Here is a 21,425-nt window from a genome sequence, read left to right as displayed (position 1 = left end):
TTTAGAACTGAGTATAGTAGCTAGTATATACAGCAAGGCCTTAAGTTGAAAGAGAATATTTCCTCTATGACTTGAATTCTTTTATTCAAGGCGCTCAAGGTAAAATGCTGTTGACTTACTGAGGCCTCCATTCCATTGGGTTTAGTAGAGAATATAAAATCTTTCTGATAGTATTCTCCTTGTTAGGGTCATCGCCTAGGCAATGAGTAGCAAAGTGTAGAGACAGATAAGTGTAGATGTAGAGACAGATTAGTTACTCCCTCCCATTTGGGATGGTTGAGTAGGCTCCTTTAGAGTCAAAGTACACCCCAGGCTGACGTCCGTGACATTTGAAGCTGTAGGCCTTACAGTACTTCTCTTTGATAGTTCGGTAGCGTAAGATTGGCAATGTTAAATAAGTATAACCAGGCCCTCAGAAATGTCTGTGAGAGCACCTGGATTCTGAGGCTAACTCTGCTAACAGTCTCTCAATCAAGTTGTTAGGCCTTTACAGGCCTCCCTGAAGGCAGCTCTGAACCAGTTGGATGCTTAGCATTGCAAAGGCATCAAGTATCACATTTTAGGCTCCCATGTAGCCTCCCTGATTCTAGCCCAGATTCTGGTCAATACTTGTCAGGTTGAACATAGTGTTCCAGACTCTATTTGAGGATCGCTTTGTATGAATACTTCGCTCCCTTAATCTGGTCTGAAAGTCGAAGGACTCTCATGAGGCCTTTCCTTTTAGAGTGCATTTTGTAGATCCAGGATCGAGGAGAGTTACTTACCTCGTTTGCAAGGGTTTGAAAGCGCTGCTGAGTTCTACTCTCCAGGACCTCTTTGATCAGGTCTGTGAGTGATTACTGCCACTATCTGCAGTCCTTCCTATCAGATGCCTCCACAAGTTGAGGCAAATAATGTTTGAGACTGTTTAGGAAACAGACAGGTTGTTGGCAAGAATAGGCCAGTAAATTAGACCAGGTCAGCCTCCCTGGTGGCATGTGGGTTTGACTTTATGTCCCCCTCAGAAAGTGACCAAACTGGGGACTCCTTTCGGACCCTTCAGCCATATTCCCTTAAAGGGCCCCTACCTTTAAAGTTGTTGGTTCCAAGCCTTTGATTGGCCTTGGTAGGCCTTCGTTGTATCACAGGCCTCTTTGCGGCTTATAGCTTGGGCAGTGGTCGTAGGGAATACTTTCACTGACAACCTGTATGTGACCTGAAGGGGGAGTGTTTGGAATTTCAGTGAAACTGCTGTTTTGTCTCAGCCATAATTGGCATGCACTCACCTCAGCATGGTGGCATGGGTGCGGTATATCATTCCCCAATAGCGTCATCGACGCAGTGTGAGATCCCTTTAAAAAGGGAGCACAGAGAACAAGACACTGCGTCATTCGCCCATGCCTCGGGGATCCCTGCTGAACAGTCCCTTCAGACAATAAGCAGATGACATGTTCTCTAGGCCAGTTGTTCCCAAGTTTTTGAAAGCATGGCACTCCTTGGTAGCATTTTTTTTCCCCATGGCACCCCAACTCAATTAAACTAAACATACATGTGTAAATACATATGTTTAATATTATTATGAAAATAGTATATAAATGATCAAATTGACTTGTTTTATCAAACAACTTGTCGAGAAAATGAGAATATAAACATATATATATTTTAATTGTGTGTCATTTAACCACATTTTACACTCACTGAAGTTAGCTGAGCAGCGTGTGGGACATGCCAAATTCACATACATCCAACCATAGAAAATTGAAAATATGAAAAAATATGAAATGGAAAATAAACACATTTCAAGAGATTTTTCATTGTACTTCTATGTGTGTACATGTTTGTTGATTTATCATAAGACACTTTATAGTGATTTTTAATAATTCATCACATTTATATAGCGCCTTTCTGGACACTCAAAGCGCTTCACATAGAGGGGGGAATCTCCTCAACCACCACCAGTGTGCAGCATCCACCTGGATGATGCGACGCCTGCCATAGTGCGCCAGAAGGCTCACCACACACCAGCTTACTGGTGGACAGGAGACAGTGATGAAGCCAATTGGTATATATGGGGATGATTAGGAGGCCATGATGGACAGAGGCCACTGGGCAAATTTGGCCAGGATGCCGGGGTTACACCCCTACTCTTTCGAAAGACATCCTGGGATTTTTAAGGACCACAGAGAGTCAGGACCTCGGTTTAACGTCTCATCCGAAGGACGGTGCTCTTTGACAGTATAGTATCCCCATTACTATACTGGGGCGTTAGGACCCACACAGACCACAGGGTGAGCACCCACTGCTGGCCTCACTAACACCTCTTCCAGCAGCAACCTGGCTTTCTCAGAAGGTCTCCCATCCAGGTACTAACCAGGCTCAGCCCTGCTTAGCTTCAGTGGGCAACCAGTCTTGAGCTACAGGGTGATATGGCTGCTGGCAAGTTTAGTGATTTTTAAGGCACTTTATAGTGATTTTGACCCATATATAAAATTAAATATAGACAAACAACAAATGAAGCATAAACAGCAGCATGAATTTAATATGAATGCATCACAACAGACATAGGCCTACCACCATGTCCTAACCAGACACGACACAACCAGCCGTGACACGCAATGATTTTATTTTAGAAACGGTTTCTATTTCTGCGAATAAAAGCATCGGTGTGAGTTTGAATATCATTTTGTGTGTATTTTATAGCCTTACTTAAAGCAATTATTCACCTCAGATCTTCAAAATAAATAAAAGTGAACAAGAATTTTCAAACTGTCAACTCATTGTTAACAGACAAGTGTAATTTATTACAATTGTTTCAGTAAGTGATTTGAACCAATTACTTTATGTGTGAATCATTGGAACAACACACATTTAAAGATTGATACTTAACTATTTAAATAATAATAACTTAACAGAAATTAGATGAGGAAGAAGAGGTCAGAGATTTATGTGTACATGATGGCGTGTATCTAACAGCCATTTCACAATGCATGCGTGAGTGGCGCATATATTTTTTTTGCCGTGCATTTTAATCAAAGTGCATTCACACCGGGAGCGGGAGCAGGAGCAGCGCATGAGCGTTGAGCAGTAGCGGTGCGTGAGCAGCAGTGAAGCGGGGGTTTCGGCGTTGACTCTGTTTTTGCTGCACTGCTCACGCTCAATTAAAGTGAAAACAAGTTTTGATGGACAAAAATAAATATGACAAAAAGTCACAGAATAAGCATATCTAGTGAGATTTAACAAGAACTTGAGTAGGCAGATAAAAGAAAATAAAGACTCAAAAATATTTGTTTTTAATTATTCAGTTTGGGTGAAAGTTGTGTATTATATATAAACGTTCTTTTAGTTTATGTAACACACAGACATCAACATTGGCTAGCACAACCCAAATCAAACCCGAGTGTGTGGTTTATTTGTGTGTTTTGTTTTTTATCCGCGGAGTTGCAGTCTTGTAAACATATCGAAAGTATGACTGAAACTAATAATAAATAGTTAATAAATGGAGCCACTTTCGTGGTTGTTTTGTTGTTTAACATTTATATACAAATGTTGTACACCTCCCCATTACAAACCTTCAAGACTATCAATGTTATGTAAGGGTTAATGCACCTCCGCTGCGCGTCGGCCGGTTCACGCCTCACCGTCGTCCATTAAAACCTGACAATGGACACCTCTGAGGGCATTAACCCGCTTATACCATGGTCACTTGCCAAATAAAACATTTTTAAAACATTAGTTTATATTTTAATTAGGCTAAATCTAGTTTTTACAAATAATAACTTGCCTGACGGTTTATTTAGCAACCGGAGATATTTATAGTCCGCTCAGCTTGTAGAACCCTTCAGGTTCAAAAATGCAATTTTTTTTTCATGAAACACAGAGGTAGGCATAGTTATTTTTTTATTACACAAAAAACAATTAATCAAACAAAAATCCAAAAAACACACAAAAAAAACCCCAATTAGTTCTGAGCACCAGCGATTTGCGCTTATAGAGGGCAATAAATTAATCAGATCAAAGAGAGGGTCATTTGCCTACATGCTAGCTTTTTTATTTACAATTCATTTCAACGTTTCCATTTATAGTGCAATTTGAAAAAGTCGGCCAGTCAGGAGGATCCACAAAAGCTGGGTAACGTTACTGCTGCCTATGATGGGCACTTGATGCAGACAGTACGTTGCTCCAGCTTCGTCTCTCATGGAGAGACGAAGTCCAGTAAGCCCCCAGACTGCTCTTGCATCGATGGCCAGTCACCGACATTATTTGACGGCTCTCCAGTCCAGCATCGGAGAGTCGACCTACAGCATACCAGTCGTCAAAGTTGCCATATTCTCCATAAATGTTAAAAGAAATAACGAAGTCGCCGTGTCCTAACTACACGCGATGCGACGCCGCGACACGCGATAAAAGGTATCTTTTCCATGTTAATCAGAGTTCCCTTTCGTAGTCACTTCGATTTACGTCAGAAGTGACGGAGAATGGGGGTTTCGCATAGAAAGCCAATCCTCTTCGAGTATTTAAAAACGAGCCAATGGCATGAAAATGCCTTGGGGCTGCGGAATTTGCATAGCGTATCTCCGCCCCCCTGCGGCTCCCCTCCCTCCCACGTGCCCCCAGCAGCAGCCTTTATCCGGGTCGCCGCGCGGAGGAGGCCGCAGGCAGGCGTCACAGCCCCCTCAGGCCGCACGCCCTGCTAAACGCCAGGCAAAGCGACGTTCCTGAGACAGCCTGCTCAGTGATGAAGTCGAGTTTTTCCCAGGAGGCGGTAGCAGGCCCCCTCCTTCCCCCGGTGGAGGGCCGGGGGAGAATCTTTTGTTCTCAGCTCCCCGCTGCTCACCCACGGGTGGGCAGTACCCTGAGTTGGTTAAAGAAAGACTTGACATCATCACTGAGCACACAGACAGGAATGAGTGCGCTCGACGTCCCAGTGCGTCAGCCCACTCATTCCTCTCTGTCTCTGAGGGTGCGGAAGGGAGCGTGTGTCGTCCCTCGACTACGCCACTCCCCTCCCCCTCTATCGCCAGACCCCCGGCAGAACAGACCCCCGTGGAACGCTGGTCCTTCCCTGGTCTCTTCTGCCGGGGAGCGGGCTTCGACTGTGTTTTACAGCCCCTACTTCATTGAACCCAAGAAGACCGGTGGGTTACGACCGATCCTGGATCTGCGCATTTTGAACCGTACTCTCCATCGACTACCGTTCAAAATGCTCACAGCCAACCTGGTGCTCCGGCACCTAGCCCGTCTGGGCCTTCGGGTCAACCGGGAAAAGAGCAAACTTTGCCCCGTGCAGAGGATCTCTTTTCTCGGCATGGAGATAGACTCGGTCGCCATGTCCGCGCAGCTCACGAGCGAGCGCGCGCACTCACTGCTGACTTGTCTTCGACAGTTCGAGGGCAAGAGTGCGGTTCCACTGAAACTATTTCAGAGGCTCCTTAGGGGAATATGGCATCCGCGGCCGCGGCAACGGCGCTCGGTTTGCTTCATATGAGACCGCTTCAGCTGTGGCTTCGCGATCGAGTCCCGAGGTGGGCATGGCATCGCGGCTCGCTCCGAGTTCCAGTGACTCCAGCGTGCCGCCGAACCTTCTTCCCGTGGTCGAACCTCAGCTTTTTACGGGCCGGTGTCCCTCTTCAGCGAGTTTCCAGTCATCTCATTGTCTCCACGGATGCGTCTACCACGGGTTGGGGTGCCATGTGCAATGGGCATGCAGCCGCGGGTTCCGCGAGAATAGTATACGCACAATATCGGATTTGGATCGGCCTCGTCTGATTGATGGCAGTAGCACAAGTACCAGTGCTGATCGTGAGAGTCGTGGATGTGAGTTTTTCCAGTCTCTCAAGCTGTTGCCTGTCTTTAAGGAAGCTGGTGATCCACTGACAGATTGGGGTTGGCACAGAGAGCTGGGTCAGTTTGTCTGTGAGAAGATCAGGCATAATGGTATTGAAGGCCACACTAAAGTCCACAAATAAGATCCTTGCACAAGTCCCAGGTCTATCAAGATGTTGCAGGATATAATGCAGTCCCAGGAAGGGTCCGGTAATGTTCTTCAGGTACAGTATGTCAGCTCCAGTCTTTCAAACAACGTCATGACCACAGAAGTGAAAACAACTGGTCTGTAGTCATTAAGTCCAGTGATCTGTTGAACAGGCAGGTTAAACACCGTCTAGGCTTGAAGCTTTCCTAGTCTTCTGTTTTTTGAAGACCCTGCTCACGTCCTCCACACAGACCTTAATTGTAGGTTGAATAGCAGGAAGGGAGTTGCAGGAGGTGTATGTGAGAAGTGCAGGTCAGAGGGTAAGGGGTTTGGGTCTGGGCTTTTCAAACCTGTTGTAAAATGTATTCAGATCCTCAGCCATTTGTTGATTCTCCACAGATCGGGGGGATGGTGACTTGTACTTTGTAATTGTCCTCAGGCCTGTCCAGACTGATGCCGGGTCATTGGTCGAAAACTGTTTGTTTGTTTTTTTCAGCTTTTCAGAGTAGCGACTTTTAGCCACTTTGATCTGCTTTGATAGTATGTTTCAGTCAGGACCATTATTGTCAAATATGATTGACAATTAGCATGATTGACAATAGGCGGAATGGTTCTGTTCTGGGCAGGAACTGTATGCGCATCCATGCAGGCTAGCTTGGATAAGAGCAGGGAGAGCAGCAATAACCCCTCTTAGAGTAAACAGAACAGAATCAACATGAATGTATTGCAGATATCATTAATTCAAGATTTTAAAGTACAATACATAAAATATAATTCGATCATTAATGCTTATTCAAGGGGAATCAGAATGCCAAATCCTAACTGACGAGAGGAGGGGCTGTAATTAGCTAATATTAAACTGACATTCTTGTAAAGTGTAGAAAACGTAGTAAAAAACATCTTAACATTTTGACCAGTGTAGCTCACACGATGACAAAAATACTTTTTATTTTGGTGGCATTGGGAAATTTACTGCAACACTAACTAGGTTTTGAAGCATGAATTAAATGTTTTGGGTGTGTAATGTCATGAGTTGTGATGTTCCAGCAAACAGTTGTGTCAAGTGCACTTAGAGTTTAGAGAATGTTTAGAGAATTTCAAAAAATATACTAAATCGATTGAGAAAATATGGAAGCTTGTTTCCGCCCCTGATTAAAAAAAATTAATAATTTAAAAAAAAAAAATTGTGACTTTTTATCTCACAATTGCAAGATATGAAGTCAGAATTGTGAGAAATAAAGTCGCAATTGTGAGATATAAAGTTGCAATTGCGTGTTATAGTCAGAATTGTGAGATATAAAGTCAGAATTGTGAGATATAAAGTCAGAATTGCGTGATATAAAGAGAAAAGAAGACAGAAGTGCGACTTTATCTCTCAATTCTGACTTTTTTTCTCAGAATTTTCTCATTGATTTTCAGGCCAATTCTAAGGGGAAAAAACTTTTTTCCCCCTCAGAATAGTTTAAATCTCACATTTCTGACTTCATAACATGCAATTGCGACTTTATATCTAGCAATTCTTACTTTACATTTCGCAATTCTGACTTTATAACACGCAATTGCCACTTTATATCACACAATTCTGACTTTATATCTCGTAATTCTGACTTTATATCTCACAATTCTGACTTTATATCTCGTAATTCTGACTTTATATCTTGCAATTCTGACTTTATATCACGCAATTCTGACTTTATATCTCGTAATTCTGACTTTATATCTCCCAATTCTGACTTTATATCACGCAATTCTGACTTTATATCTCACAATTCTGACTTTATATCTTGTAATTCTGACTTTATATCACGCAATTCTGACTTTATATCACACAATTCTGACTTTATATCTTGCAATTCTGACTTTATATCACGCAATTCTGACTTTATATCACGCAATTCTGACTTTATATCTTGTAATTCTGACTATATCTCACAATTCTAACTTTATATCTCACAATTCTGACTTATATCTCGTAATTCTGACTTTATATCTCGCAATTCCGACTTTATATCACACAATTCTGACTTTATATCTCGTAATTCTGACTTTATATCTTGTAATTCTGACTTTATATCTCGCAATTCTGACTTTATATCTCACAATTCTGACTTTACATCTCGCAATTCTGAGAAATAAAGTCAGAATTTCAAGAAGTAAAAAAAAAGTCAGAATTGTGAGATAAAAAGTCGCAATTACCGTTTTTATTTTTCATTCTGTGGCGGAAACAAGCTTCTGTAAGACATACAAATAGACCACATTAATGGTTACATCAATGGTCACGGCTACATCATGATACATACTGTGTGGCTTTTATAAGGTTACTTGGATGGTCTGGTTTGGTTTCTGAGGATAATTGGATGGTAGTTAATGAGTGTTGTTTTTCTTGTGCAAAAGTCGCCTCCACCGCAATGCTAAAGTACCAAGTGAGGTTGCCAGGGCATTGCAGTTGCTTATGTGTTCTGAGAACTCATTGTGTTTCTATGTGATTGCTAAATGTCAGTTTTAAATAGTGCATTGCTACGTGGTTTAGGGTGTTGGGAGTAGTTGGTCTGTGGGTGGTTTATCAGATCATAAACCTATGTGCAATTCTAACTGTGTGGCTTCAAATGCTGTCAAATGCTGAATATGAACCCATGGTAGTATTTCAGATGAACATGAGGTGGACAGCAGTAGCTGTAGTTGCATGCTGGACAAGAAGATCAGTAGTGTATCATTGAGTGACTGGGGAGTGCAAGTGTATGCACTCAAGTGTGTCCTCGATGGATCAGGCCTGCAGGCCTTCTGCATATGCTGCACAGGATTACACTGATCCAACTTAATACTTAAGACCAAGGCATCATTCATAACTACAGCCACCATCTGGCATCACTGCCCACCCGACCAGCCCACCGGATTAACTTTGAGGAAGATTCCAAGAGCGGGTGTTTGCTGCACTCTCTAATACCTCAGATGGGTCAGCATGCACTGCTCTGGGTGGGCTTCCTGTCACACCAATGACTAAGTGCTTTAATTGCAGCCGTGGTCACTGCACTTATCCATCGCAAACCTTCACTGATCTGCCCTGACAGAGAATCGGCTAGCCAGTAAGAGACTGTTGAACAGTGGGTCAAATGTCAGAGGAGTGCTGTTTTGTTGTAGGTGTGAGTCTTACACAGCAGAAAATCATTTTCAAAATAAATACTGTTTACTAATACAAATTTATAAAAAATTCCATGAGATAAAAATACTTTTTTTTTTCAGACAATAGTTTATTTTTTGTAAACTCTGGATCAGTGTCACCTTACCCTGTAGATGCATTCTTTGATATGTTACAATAAGTATACTGTTACAGTATTTACCGCATATCCACATTGATGTCTGTCTTACAAAGTATACTGAGGCATTGAAATACATTGTGGATTATTTCCAAATGCTTGATTAGAAGTGTAGAGAACACTTTAAACTGTTGTCTTTAGACCGTTTGGCCAGGACGTGGCCGCACAAGGATCCAGTGCATCAAGTTTTTTTTATCATTAGATATGTTGGTCAAATCTTGGTCCCTTTTCATTCTTCAATGAATAATTGTATTTATTTATTTAATGTGCTTTACTGATCATTTAACTCTGCCTACGAAAACAATCTATATTGTCAACATGTTCTTGTACTGCATATCCGTGATTAATATTGAATATTTACAAGGTATTTAAAAAAAAGAGAAAACATGAGCAAACACATAGGCTTCATTGATGGGAGTCAAATTCAAAATCAAAATGTGTTTGTCACTGTTCACAAATGTATGTATTCTTTCACACATGTTGGGTTTTCATGTTTAAAGGGACTTTCCAGAGATAATTATTTTCATACTGTACAAATATTCTACGCCCTGACGTTGACCCCGAACACAATCCTCACCAGTGGGGGAAGATGCGTGGGCATTAATTTGCGTTATTATATGGACATGTCCATTCAAGCATTTCATACAATGGGCTTAAACAGCTTTTACAGCAGATTTGGTTCACAAACAACTGACAGTCATGACCTAAATATGATTTTCATTAACAATGCATCTTAAAATTCTTAGTTTTCATGCCATCAGTTCATTCAAACTGAGGATCTCCCATTTTGAGTCAGACTTGTGAATTCAGCTGATTGGCATCTGAGGACTATTTATAATTTTTCTCAGTTATTTTGCTTAAAGGGCCCCTATCATAGCATTTGAAATGTTCCTATTTTTGTTTTAGGAGTTCCCAAAAACAGTTTAACATGCATGCAAGGATAAAAAAAACACTTTATTTGTCTTATAATATGCATTTATTTTTAACTGATTTGCTCACCGACTCCCAAATGATTCGTACAACGTACGAATCAACGTAATCATTCGTACAACAATCATTTTTCCAAACCACTCCCCAGACAGCAAACTGACATTGAATCAACGTGGAAACGACGTCTCTCATGTCATTGAAACAACGTTGATTTTGCTCATCGAATTAACGTTGAACCAACGTCAGACGCGGCATTCTTCAAAGCTAACGGAAAATCAAAAATTGGTTTGCTTTCATAACGTTGAAACAACGCGTTGATTTCAAGTTGATTTTCCGTTAGTTTTGAAAGAATGACGCGTCTGACGTTGGTTCAGCGTTAATTCCATGAGCAAAACAATGTCAGATCAACGTTGTTTTGATGTCATATTTCCATTTTGATTCAATGTCAGTTTGGTATCTGGGTCCTTTGCGTGACGCTAATTGGTCAGATGACTGACCCAGTCAGTTATTGTTTGTTAGCTTAACACATAAACATATTGTTAAAGCACTGCAGTATTACAAGACGCTCTATTCTTTATGACAACTCCAATAACAGTGACAAACATTTCACATATTTAAAAAAAAAATTGACATTGGAGACCTAGAAGCTGTGCTGAGCGTAACTTACACACACGCGCACACACATACTTATTGCGCCTTCCCTCCTCGCGCCCCGTAACCCATAAAAGCAACAATTATTAATAATACTTACAGGTTGTGATTCATAGGAGGAAGCTGATCCATATACACTGGGTAAGTAAGTTACTGAGCATTTGAATCCACATTTGAATTCATTGGTGTTTTTGAACGATTCGTAACGTTAATTAAAATGATGAGAACACAATCGGCTATACTGTTGTGGTATCGTTGCAAATATGAACTCTAACCACCGATTCTTCACATGCTCGTCCCTGGTAAATGAAAACAAAGTGGCTGAACTATCGTTGCATTGTAGAACACAGCGTCTTCTCGACATGATGCTATGATGAAGTATTTAAATGTGTAGACTTCAAGTTTACACTTCCGTCTCTGGGCGCGGCCAATGACCTCTCTACGTCACGATGTAACAGCTAATGACTCGTTTCAAAAACAATTCATTTCATAGACTCAGAGTCGACTCTCACTTTTGAAAGACAATAACTTTATATACGGTGGACTTTCAGATATAAATGTTTGCAGGATGTTTTCATTCCCTTAGAGCTATATTCCACACCATATGAAGTCATTTTCAAAAATCCATGATAGGGGCTCTTTAATTTCCAGATTCAATCTAGGCTTTTTTTTACGTACTAGAGCAATTTCGCACTTATCGAAAACGGTGCTTTAAATTTCTTGACAAACTAAACACTTAAATGATATTTGTGTGTATTCTAAATAAAATATATAGATTGCACTGAATGTTTTCTTGCTTATTTTGCTCAAGATTTATTGAGTCTATATTAGAGGTCTTCTCGGGTACTAAAAACTGTACCCGACCCGAATCACTACTTACCCGAAGCCGACGTGTATAAATTATTATTTTTTTTAAGAAAAACCCGACCCGAGACAGACCCGATAAAATTACACTCGAGTCCGACCCGACCTGACGACATTTCATTTAGAACCCGACTGGACGCGAACGTAAATGGCATTAACAGTGTGCACAGCCAGCAGCCCTGCGTTTCTCAAAAATGCACTTAACATAGACGCACAAGTGTACGTAAGTGCGCTGAGTGCTAAAATGTCAATCACACATCACTGTAACCCATTACGTCCTATAAAATTTGGCATAATGTTATTTACCGGACCATACGATGATTAGAACCACTTTATGGTAAAATTTACCGATGGCTGTTTTTCAAATGTAGCCTATAACAGATTTTCAATCAAATTCTCCCAGTCTTTGACTTTTACTAAAATTGTGTTATTTAGCCTACAATCCATAATTGTTACAAAAACATAAAAATTTTGTTATTTAGCCTACAATTGTAATAATTGTTAGAAAAAATTCGATTAAAACAGCTCGGGCATTAGAACTACCACAGGTCAAGTTTACCATGTGCATGTCTTTATTTTTACAACTTATATTTATTTGAGCAACGTGTCTGCTTACTGTAAACAGTCACACAACGCACTTAGAAAATAAGATGTTTTAGCTTACTCACAAATGTTAAAAAATTGTTTAGCAATTTTTTGTCGTTTATTGTTTGCTGGTTGCTATATTTATTCAAGTCTGCCCGTGAAGAAAATTCCGATCTATGATGTAGCCTAATGAATAAAACATTTTTTTTAATTACCTCAAGTTTAATGGGTTGTTCTCTTATTCAAATTATAAAATTATATAACTAGCAAATTAAGTCACATTTATTTATATAGCGCTTTTCACAATACAGATTGTATCAAAGCAGCTTCACACTGATAACATCATAAATAAATTAAAACATAAATTACTAGTTTATTAGGTGAAACTGTGCGCTTTCATTTGTCGTTGCGTCCGCGGTGGATTATTATTTCTCATTATTGTCTATTTAGAGTATTTTAGTATAATATTTTTCAAAAATTTCAAGGTAATTATCTAAATAATTAAATATTATTTCACTAGCCTAGGGATATTCATCAGGGATATTCACCAATCGAGCAGTGCTTTTTTACCCTCAAACACAAAGTGATGATGACAAATGCAGGAACTGGGATGTATTTAGAGGTTAGAAGCAAAATGAACAATGATATCACTTTCCCCTTTCCCAACCTTTGTTATATTGTTCTTAAAAGTGATGTAGCCTAAATTATGTTTGAATTAATGCTGTTTATGTGGTGGCATCGATGACTAGCCTAGGCCTACTATAATCACGATGTTTTTACAATCGCATATTATACATTTATTATTATTATCGTTTGTTGCGGATCTTTAATTATTCATTGGAGGTCAGAAAGTGAAAATGCAGACATACATCAATCATTCGTTTTTTATTTCATCTTAGAATGAACAAGGGTAATTTACTTTGATAAATCAATAAATAACTTTAAAACATTTGATGATATTTTATGAAGCCAAATTTCTGTCAACACAAAATCTTTGTGATCATCATATAGGCCTAATGTAAACAAATAGCCTACATCACAATGCATGCAAAACAGACACGCATCTTCCAAAAAACATAAGTTGGCCAGAACATTTTAAAATAACAATCCAAACTCCAAAGCCTAACTATTAGGCTAACTGTTATGTTTAAAACGTGAACTTTTTTAAACCAAAGCATCAATAATATTATTGCCTCGATTTACAGGCAGATTACCGCAGAACAGAACAGAGATGACCCTATTTAACATGCTGGTTTATCCTATATAGGTTTCGAAATAAAGTCAGTTAAATGTTACAGTGTTGTACAGTTCTCATCTCAGCCTAGCCTACTTGTCGTTGCTGTTCAAGAAGAGCAAAGCATTGACACTTGCTGTACCTAGAGAGGTACGTCGGTTCTCCAGACACACTGAAAGCACACTCACAACTAACGCTGGAAGCTGGAACGAGTTGCCATCTTTGGGAAGAGGTGTTCTGTGTTTTTCCATACACCTAAAATGTCTCTGTCACTATCGTGCATTACCATTTTTTTATTCAAGTAGGCATTAAACTCATCCACTGCCATGTCTCGGTCATCCACATCCTCCCATTGGCTGAAATTTGCAGACGGACCGGCAGCAACAGCAGCACATTCTGTGGCTGCGATATTTGGATCTGGAGGGTCCGTGTCTGTTGGGCTGGGAAGGCTGTCCAACTCGCTCCGGGCACTTTGGTATATTTCGTCTCTCTCCTCGTTTGTGAACACGCGTAGCTGCTTAAACTTAGGCCACAAAAGCACTGCAAGCTTTGCTTGTTGGTCGAGTATTATTCGTTCACTCAGAAGGTCTTTGGCTCTGCTTCAGAATCTCGAGTGCTTTAGGGTCAGTCGGTGTAACCACGCAGTGCTCAAGTAGTGTAGATTTCCATAAAGCCAGCAGATGGATTGTTGGATAGTTCGAAGCGCTCAGTTCATCGATTGCCGCTTTGAATGGGGTCAAAAAATTAACTAGCATTTGGAGAGCATCTTTTGAGATGTGACTCATTTTGTGTATTTCCCCTCTTGTCATAAGAAGACTTTGCACATCATCGAAAGAACCGAGTACGGTTACACTTTATTTTGATAGTCACTTTAGACATACTACTAATTATAAGTAACTTTTCAACTACATGTCAACTAACTCTCATTAAAGTATTAGTATATTATAGTAGACTGTCAGTAGACTGGTAGGTTATGGTTAAGTGTTAGGCTTTAGGTTAGGAGAACAAGTTTACTTGTAGTCGACAAGTTACTTATTTGTCTGTTGGTGGACCAACACAATAAAGTGTTAGCAGATATTAAGCTAACAGTCTACTAATACCCCAGATAGCAAACTGACATTGAATCAACGTGGAAATATGACATAGAAACAACGTTGATCTGACATTGTTTTGCTCATCGAATTAACGTTGAACCAACGTCAGACGCGTCATTCTTTCAAAACTAACGGAAAATCAACTTGAAATCAACGCGTTGTTTCAACGTTATGAAAGCAAACCAATTTTCGATTTCATTTAGCTTTGAAGAATGCCGCGTCTGACGTTGGTTCAACGTTAATTCGATGAGCAAATCAACGCTGTTTCAATGTCATGAGAGACGTCGTTTCCACGTTGATTCAATGTCAGTTTGCTGTCTGGGACTCAATTGACAGTTAGTTGACATGTAGTTGAAAAGTTACTTATAGTTTGTAGAATGTCTAAAGTGGACTATCGAAATAAAGTGCTACCCCGAGTACAACCATTGCGAGCTTAGTGTTCCAGCGAGTCTCACATTCCTGTTTGAGGGTGCGTGTCAGGTGGAGCTGCAAACCAGAATGCTTAAAATATGTCGTCAGCGACTTACACTGATTAATACATTCTCTCACGGGCTGTAACGAATCTTCCTCATCCTCATCGATTCCCTTCTTGTGTTTCAGCACAGTGTTGAGAACGTGTGCATTACAGCTTCTGTGTTTCCAGCTGCTGAGAGCCGCCTTTATATTAGCGCCTTGATCGCTAACAAGCACAAGTTTGTCTATTTCAGCCTGTGACAGTCCGAAGTCATGCAGCTGTTTCAATAGTTTCGTTTTTATATTTGTGGCTGTTTTTGATTCAAATGGGAAAGCACTGGTGGTGCATATTACCCGGCTTTGAAACATCCAGTCTTTGAAGTGGAGAGTGATGCATGTGTAGCTGACCTTTTTAAAATCATCAGTCCACATGTCAGTGGATGCTCCACAAGCAAATGCCATAGCAATAGCCTGCTTGACTTTAGGTAAAAGCTCTTGTTTCAAGACAAGGCACCTCTCCAAAGTGGCACGAGAAACAGTGACTCCCGAGGGGAGAATATCTTTGACATCACATGCTTAGCTCCAATCTTGATCAAGATCTGTGCTAACTGACAAAATGAGCTTGTTTCAAACATTCTGTATGGTCTGAGATCTTTAGCACAGACTCGAATGCAGTTTTCAAGTATTGTCTTTTTATACTGGGCAGGTACCCCAGTGCTCTTCCTCACAAACGAATGCATGGAGCTTTACTTTGCTGTTTTGTGCCGACATGATCTCTAGTGCTTCAGCAAATGGGACGTTCCAGTTTTAGCAGAATCAAATCTTAATATTGTGTTGCAGTCAACGCATTTAACTGCACCAGTCTTTTTTCCCTCCTTATCAACAATCAAAACAAAAGTTCCCCACACCGATGACGACCCTGGATGTTTTTCTTCAACATATTCGTTTTCCCTCACCTTTCTCGAAATCTCTGTAATCACCTCCATGCTCTTCTGACAGTGTCGCATATTTTTTAAAATTGATTGACAGGCCTGGCTTAACGACAATACTAATACTTGCATGTAGTCAAACATCCGTCCACATGATGGCGCACTAGTTCTTCTTGGCAAACGGAGGGGTTGGTTTATGTGGAGAGAGCAACTGAGTAAATAAATGCGGAAGCAACCGTGATTATGCTTATAGCCCATTGCACGAAAAAGCGCGGATTCGCTCTCTCACTTAAAAAATAAGTCAAAGAACGGTGTCACAAGCCATGTTTCCATCGACACGTTTTTATCCGAATTAAGTGATATCGAATGAAAAATGCCTTATGGAAACTGTAAAATTCGATGAAATTTCATGAAAATCGACTCAAATGAAATGCGTTCGGTCTCATCGGATTTTCTCTTGATCGATATACGGCTAATGCGATAAAAGCTGATGGAAACGTTATTTGCCGAATAAATAATGAATTGCGAAGTTTTATGCCCTTTTATGGTTGCAACACGTCAGAAGACGAGTTAATTTCCGGCCAGTCTGTTTGCGCACACATGGCGGATGTCAACAAAGACAGATGTAAGTGGACAAAGCAAAAAGATGCTTCAACCAAAGGGTTTCCGTAAACCACGATCTCCCAGAACTGATGGAGCGCTGTCGTTCCCAAACCACACCCAGACAGCAAACTGACATTGAATCAACGTGGAAACGACGTCTCTCGTGACATTGAAACAACGTTGATTTTGCTCATCGAATTAACGTTGAACCAACGTCAGACGCGGCATTCTTCAAAGCTAAATGAAAATCGAAAATTGGTTTGATTTCATAACGTTGAAACAACGCGTTGATTTCAAGTTGATTTTCCGTTAGTTTTGAAAGAATGACGCGTCTGACGTTGGTTCAACGTTAATTCGATGAGCAAAACATTGTCAGATCAACGTTGTTTCGATGTCATATTTCCACGTTGATTCAATGTCAGTTTGCTATCTGGGGAGTCACCTCCGCTGTCGTCGGGCATACGTGCATCGTCATCATCATAGCAATGTTTATAGCGTCGCTGTTTTCTTAGGTTAGTTTTGCTTGTTTTTACTGTACGTGGCTTGGTTGAATTGTAATGTAGAATGTGGTCTGTTATTTCTAGTTAACAGACTGCGGCGCTTCTAGTATAACACACCGTTCCCAGACAGCAAACTGACATTGAATCAACGTGGAAACAACGTCTCTCATGACATTGAAACAACGTTGATTTTGCTCATCGAATTAACGTTGAACCAACGTCAGACGCGGCATTCTTCAAAGCTAAATGAAAATCGAAAATTGGTTTGCTTTCATAACGTTGAAACAACGCGTTAATTTCAAGTTGATTTTCCGTTAGTTTTAAAAGAATGACGCGTCTGACGTTGGTTCAACGTTAATTCGATGAGCAAAACAATGTCAGATCCACGTTGTTTCGATGTCATATTTCCACGTTGATTCAATGTCAGTTTGCTATCTTGGTTGCCATGGACACAGTTCAGAGACGGAACAGACTATTTTCTTTAGCAGAAGCAATACTCGTTTTTAAATCAATAAACTCGTTTTTAAGTCAATATTTTGTGTCAAATTATTGATTTATTTATTTATTTGGTTGATTTATATGTAGGCTAATAAGCAGGATAATATATAGCGAGGCGGTTGTTATAGCGAATACAACAACCGCCTCGCATACATTATCCCATTCATATGTCGCAATCAGCTGCCACATAAGCATTATTAGCCTTCAATTTGTGAAATATTGATCATTTTTGGTAGATGGCGCGATCCGTTTTGTCCAACAAAACTTTGTTCGCAAAAGTTTGCTTGAATGTTGTTCGATTCAGTGCGAAAATAAATGGAAACACCTTAAAATGTCTCAAATCAATTCGATATACCAATTTGATCGCAAAACAGCATGTGACGTCATTACGTACAGGTTTTTATTCGCTTTAAAGCCGTTGGATGGAAACACACTTTCACCAGCTTTATCCGTTTTATCCGTTATCAGCTTTATGAGTTTTTTAACCGAATTTCAGATAATTCGATTGACAAGTGGATGGAAACATGGCTATAGAGTTGTTTTACTGCAATTTTGTTAAATGCCCAACATTGTTTAAAATAATTCGGGTCTTCTCGGGTCCATTTGGAAAAGGCATATTTATTTTAGTTTACCCGAGACCCGAGGCCACTAATACCGAACCCGACCCGTATCCGAGACACTCGTCAGAGTTTGGAACCCGAACCCGCTCGGGTCTCGGGTCGGACCTCGGGTTTTCGGATCTAAGTGGACCCGTGAAGACCTCTAGTCTATATGTCATGCAAACAAGAAACTATGCTTAACAACAGGTCGAGAGCTGTCATCCCAACCACACAACTTTGCAATGCTGTTAGCGAATGTTCGTTGGAACTATGTTTTTGGCTATACAAAACTATGTTTTTGACCATAGTTGGCTAACAATGCTTTCGGGAAACACACTCCAAATCAATTGAATCCGTGAGTTGTTGACTGAATGAACAGACGCCATTGGATCAGCCCAATTCGGGAATGAATCATGTAGTGCAATTAGTGAATAGCTAAAGATGTGTATGTATGTAATTTAAATATAGTCTCTCAAACTTGCATACAGACAGGTAATTATTGACAAAGGAGTAATTTATGGGTGGGACACGTCCTCATGGTTGATTTTGTCCCCACCACTTTTTGAAACATATTTAGTATTGTATTAAATAATTGGCAATCTGGTGCTGGAACGTGTTGGTTTTTAAATCATGCTGGGCAAGCATGGCTCGCAAACAGACAAGCAAAATATTTCGATTTATTGTATTATATTGTATTATAGTAGATATAAGGATGACATTATCAGAAAATGTGAGATTTTAACCTGCGCTAGCAAATATTTATTATTGGAATCTATTTCGGAGTTAATAATTAAATAAATCTGTTTTTCTTTTTATTTATTTATTTTGTCACAGATCCCAGAAGAGGAGTCATAATCATGACAAACGGATTCTTCACTCTCTAAACACCTCCGCAGAAAATCTGTGCCTTTGATCAAACCCTGTGAATCTGGAGATTTATGGGACCAACATATGATGACTTGTACTCCACTTCTGACAGACACCTTTATGGACTGAACAGGTGTCATGTAAAGCCATGGATTCCAACAAATCTGTGTAGAACATAAATCATGTTAGAGGAAATCCCATGTGCAATATTTTAGATAAGTAGATTTTGGATGACTATGTTTATTTGGTTTATTTTTTTAAAGCTTTTTCCTGATGTATATTTTTCTAAAACAATATTATTCTCCAACGGAGGAGACACTTCTGAACACCTATAGATAAAACAGAGTCAGGCAAAGAAAACGCCTCCTTTCTTAAACAGGGGAAAAGCCATAGTACCTCTCATCAACAATAGTGATCATGTTAAGATTGGCATTTGCTGAATTGTGTGTCATCCTTACATGATGTGTATGTGTGCCCTATAATTTGATTTGCTGTATATTTGAGTGATTCAATCATGATCTAAAACAATGATTCACATAGTTTAAAGGATTAGTTCACTTTTGAAAAAACTTTTGCTGATAATTTACTCACCCCCATGTCATCCATGATGTCCATGTCTTTCTTTCCTCAGTCGAAAAGAAATTTAGGTTTTTGATGAAAACATTCCAGGATTTTTCTCCTTATAATGGACTACAATGGGAACCGGATGGTTCAAGGTCCAAAAGACAGTTAATAACAGTTTCAGATGCAGCTTTAAATGTCTTTAAACGACACCAAACGATGAATAAGGGTCTTATCATGCGAAACGATCGGTTATTTCAAAACTTATTCCAAAAATGTAACTTTTCTAAGGACAAATGCTAGCCTTGTAATATATTGTGAGGCGCGTTTGCAACGTCACGTAATACGTAATTACGTTCAAAAGGTCACGGGCGACGTAGCCGGAAATACAGAATCAAAATCGTCCGACATCGTTGTTTTACCTTTTAATTCCTTTTTTGTAAACGCCGTTTGAGTTAGTTTTCACGTTCAACCTATGCGTTCAACTTGTAAACACTCTGACTCTGTACTTCTGGCTACGACGCCCGTGACCTCTTGAACGTAATTACGTATTACGTGACGTTGCAAACGCGCCTCACAGAATGGAGAAAGCCTAGCATTTGTCCTTAGAAAAGTTACATTTTTGGAATAAGCTTTGAAATAACCGATCGTTTCGCATGATAAGACCCTTATTCATCGTCTGGTGTCGTTTAAAGACATTTGAAGCTGCATCTGAAACTGTTATTAACTGTCTTTTGATACTTGAACCATCCGGTTCCCATTGAAGTCCATTATATGGAGAAAAATCCTGGAATGTTTTCATCAAAAACCTAAATTTCTTTTCGACTGAGGAAAGAAAGACATGGACATCTTGGATGACATGGGGGTGAAAAGTTTTTTCAAAAGTGAACTAATCCTTTAAACAATTTGATGACTAAGAGAAATTTAAAATTTGGATCTGATGTTTTATTTAGTAAAAAAAAAAACCATGATTTTGATATGATTATCCAATGCTGTCTCACGACCAATTCCTGCAAATTTGTACGATTTGTCTAAACACCAGTGATGGGTAGGTTTAGGGGTGAGGTCAGGGGTAGGTCATTTGTGCGAATTCATATGAATTGGCCAAGAGCAAAAAGAGTGAGGTTGTATGAATTCATATGAATTAGCCACCTTAAATATGAATGAATTGCCTTGAGATCGGGTTGCATTATCATGTTTTCAAATCGACAGCTTGCATGAGTTTCTTAATGTGTGCTTTTCGTGTTTAGGTCTCAAAACGCACAAAATTTGATGAAATATCTGCATTATTTTATATTCATCTGAGTCTAAATTAAGAAATAATAACATAGTATTTTATATTGTACACTACACTAGTAAATCAAAATATTTCACTTTGCTCTTGTTCACAAATATTGAGTCTAATACACACAGTATATTCTGCAAATATGCAACCTTTTCTCCCAAAACCATGTGTGCTTCACATCATTACCTTTAGTGACAAACATTTTGATGACAAATTGACGATTTTCATTACTCATGATATATATATATATATATATATATATATATATATATATATATATATATATATTCATTACTCTTGCCTAATGCTGAAGTTACAGCAAAAAAAAAAACTACTGTCAACTATGTTACTCAGAATATTAAGTATAGATCACTATTTATTTTATTGTCATTCGTTCAGTGTTGCTGCACAAAATATATTAAGATAGAATTATAATGTTCAGATTGTCAATTGTCATGTCAACTGTTACCTTTATTTATTTATTTTAAACATTGTCAGTGACTTAAAT

The 21,425-nt window shown here is 39.5% G+C and overlaps 1 protein-coding gene across 1 annotated transcript in view; it reads left to right on the top strand.

Moving 5' to 3' along the window:
• Positions 1 to 19,656, top strand: part of LOC120462309 (potassium voltage-gated channel subfamily A member 1) — a 57,863-nt gene extending 38,207 nt beyond the window's left edge. The window contains exon 2 of the mRNA XM_039650916.2: positions 19,039 to 19,656. The gene's annotated coding sequence lies outside the window, so the exon portion shown is untranslated. The remainder of the gene's footprint in view (positions 1 to 19,038) is intronic.
• The last annotated feature ends 1,769 nt before the right edge of the window (positions 19,657 to 21,425 follow it).

The sequence above is a fragment of the Pimephales promelas genome, chromosome 24, assembly GCF_988280905.1.
Source record: "Pimephales promelas chromosome 24, fPimPro1.hap1.1, whole genome shotgun sequence".
NCBI lineage: Eukaryota > Metazoa > Chordata > Actinopteri > Cypriniformes > Leuciscidae > Pimephales > Pimephales promelas.
The sequence above is the reverse complement of the archived record's forward strand: the minus strand, read 5'-3'. Positions and strand labels throughout refer to the sequence as shown.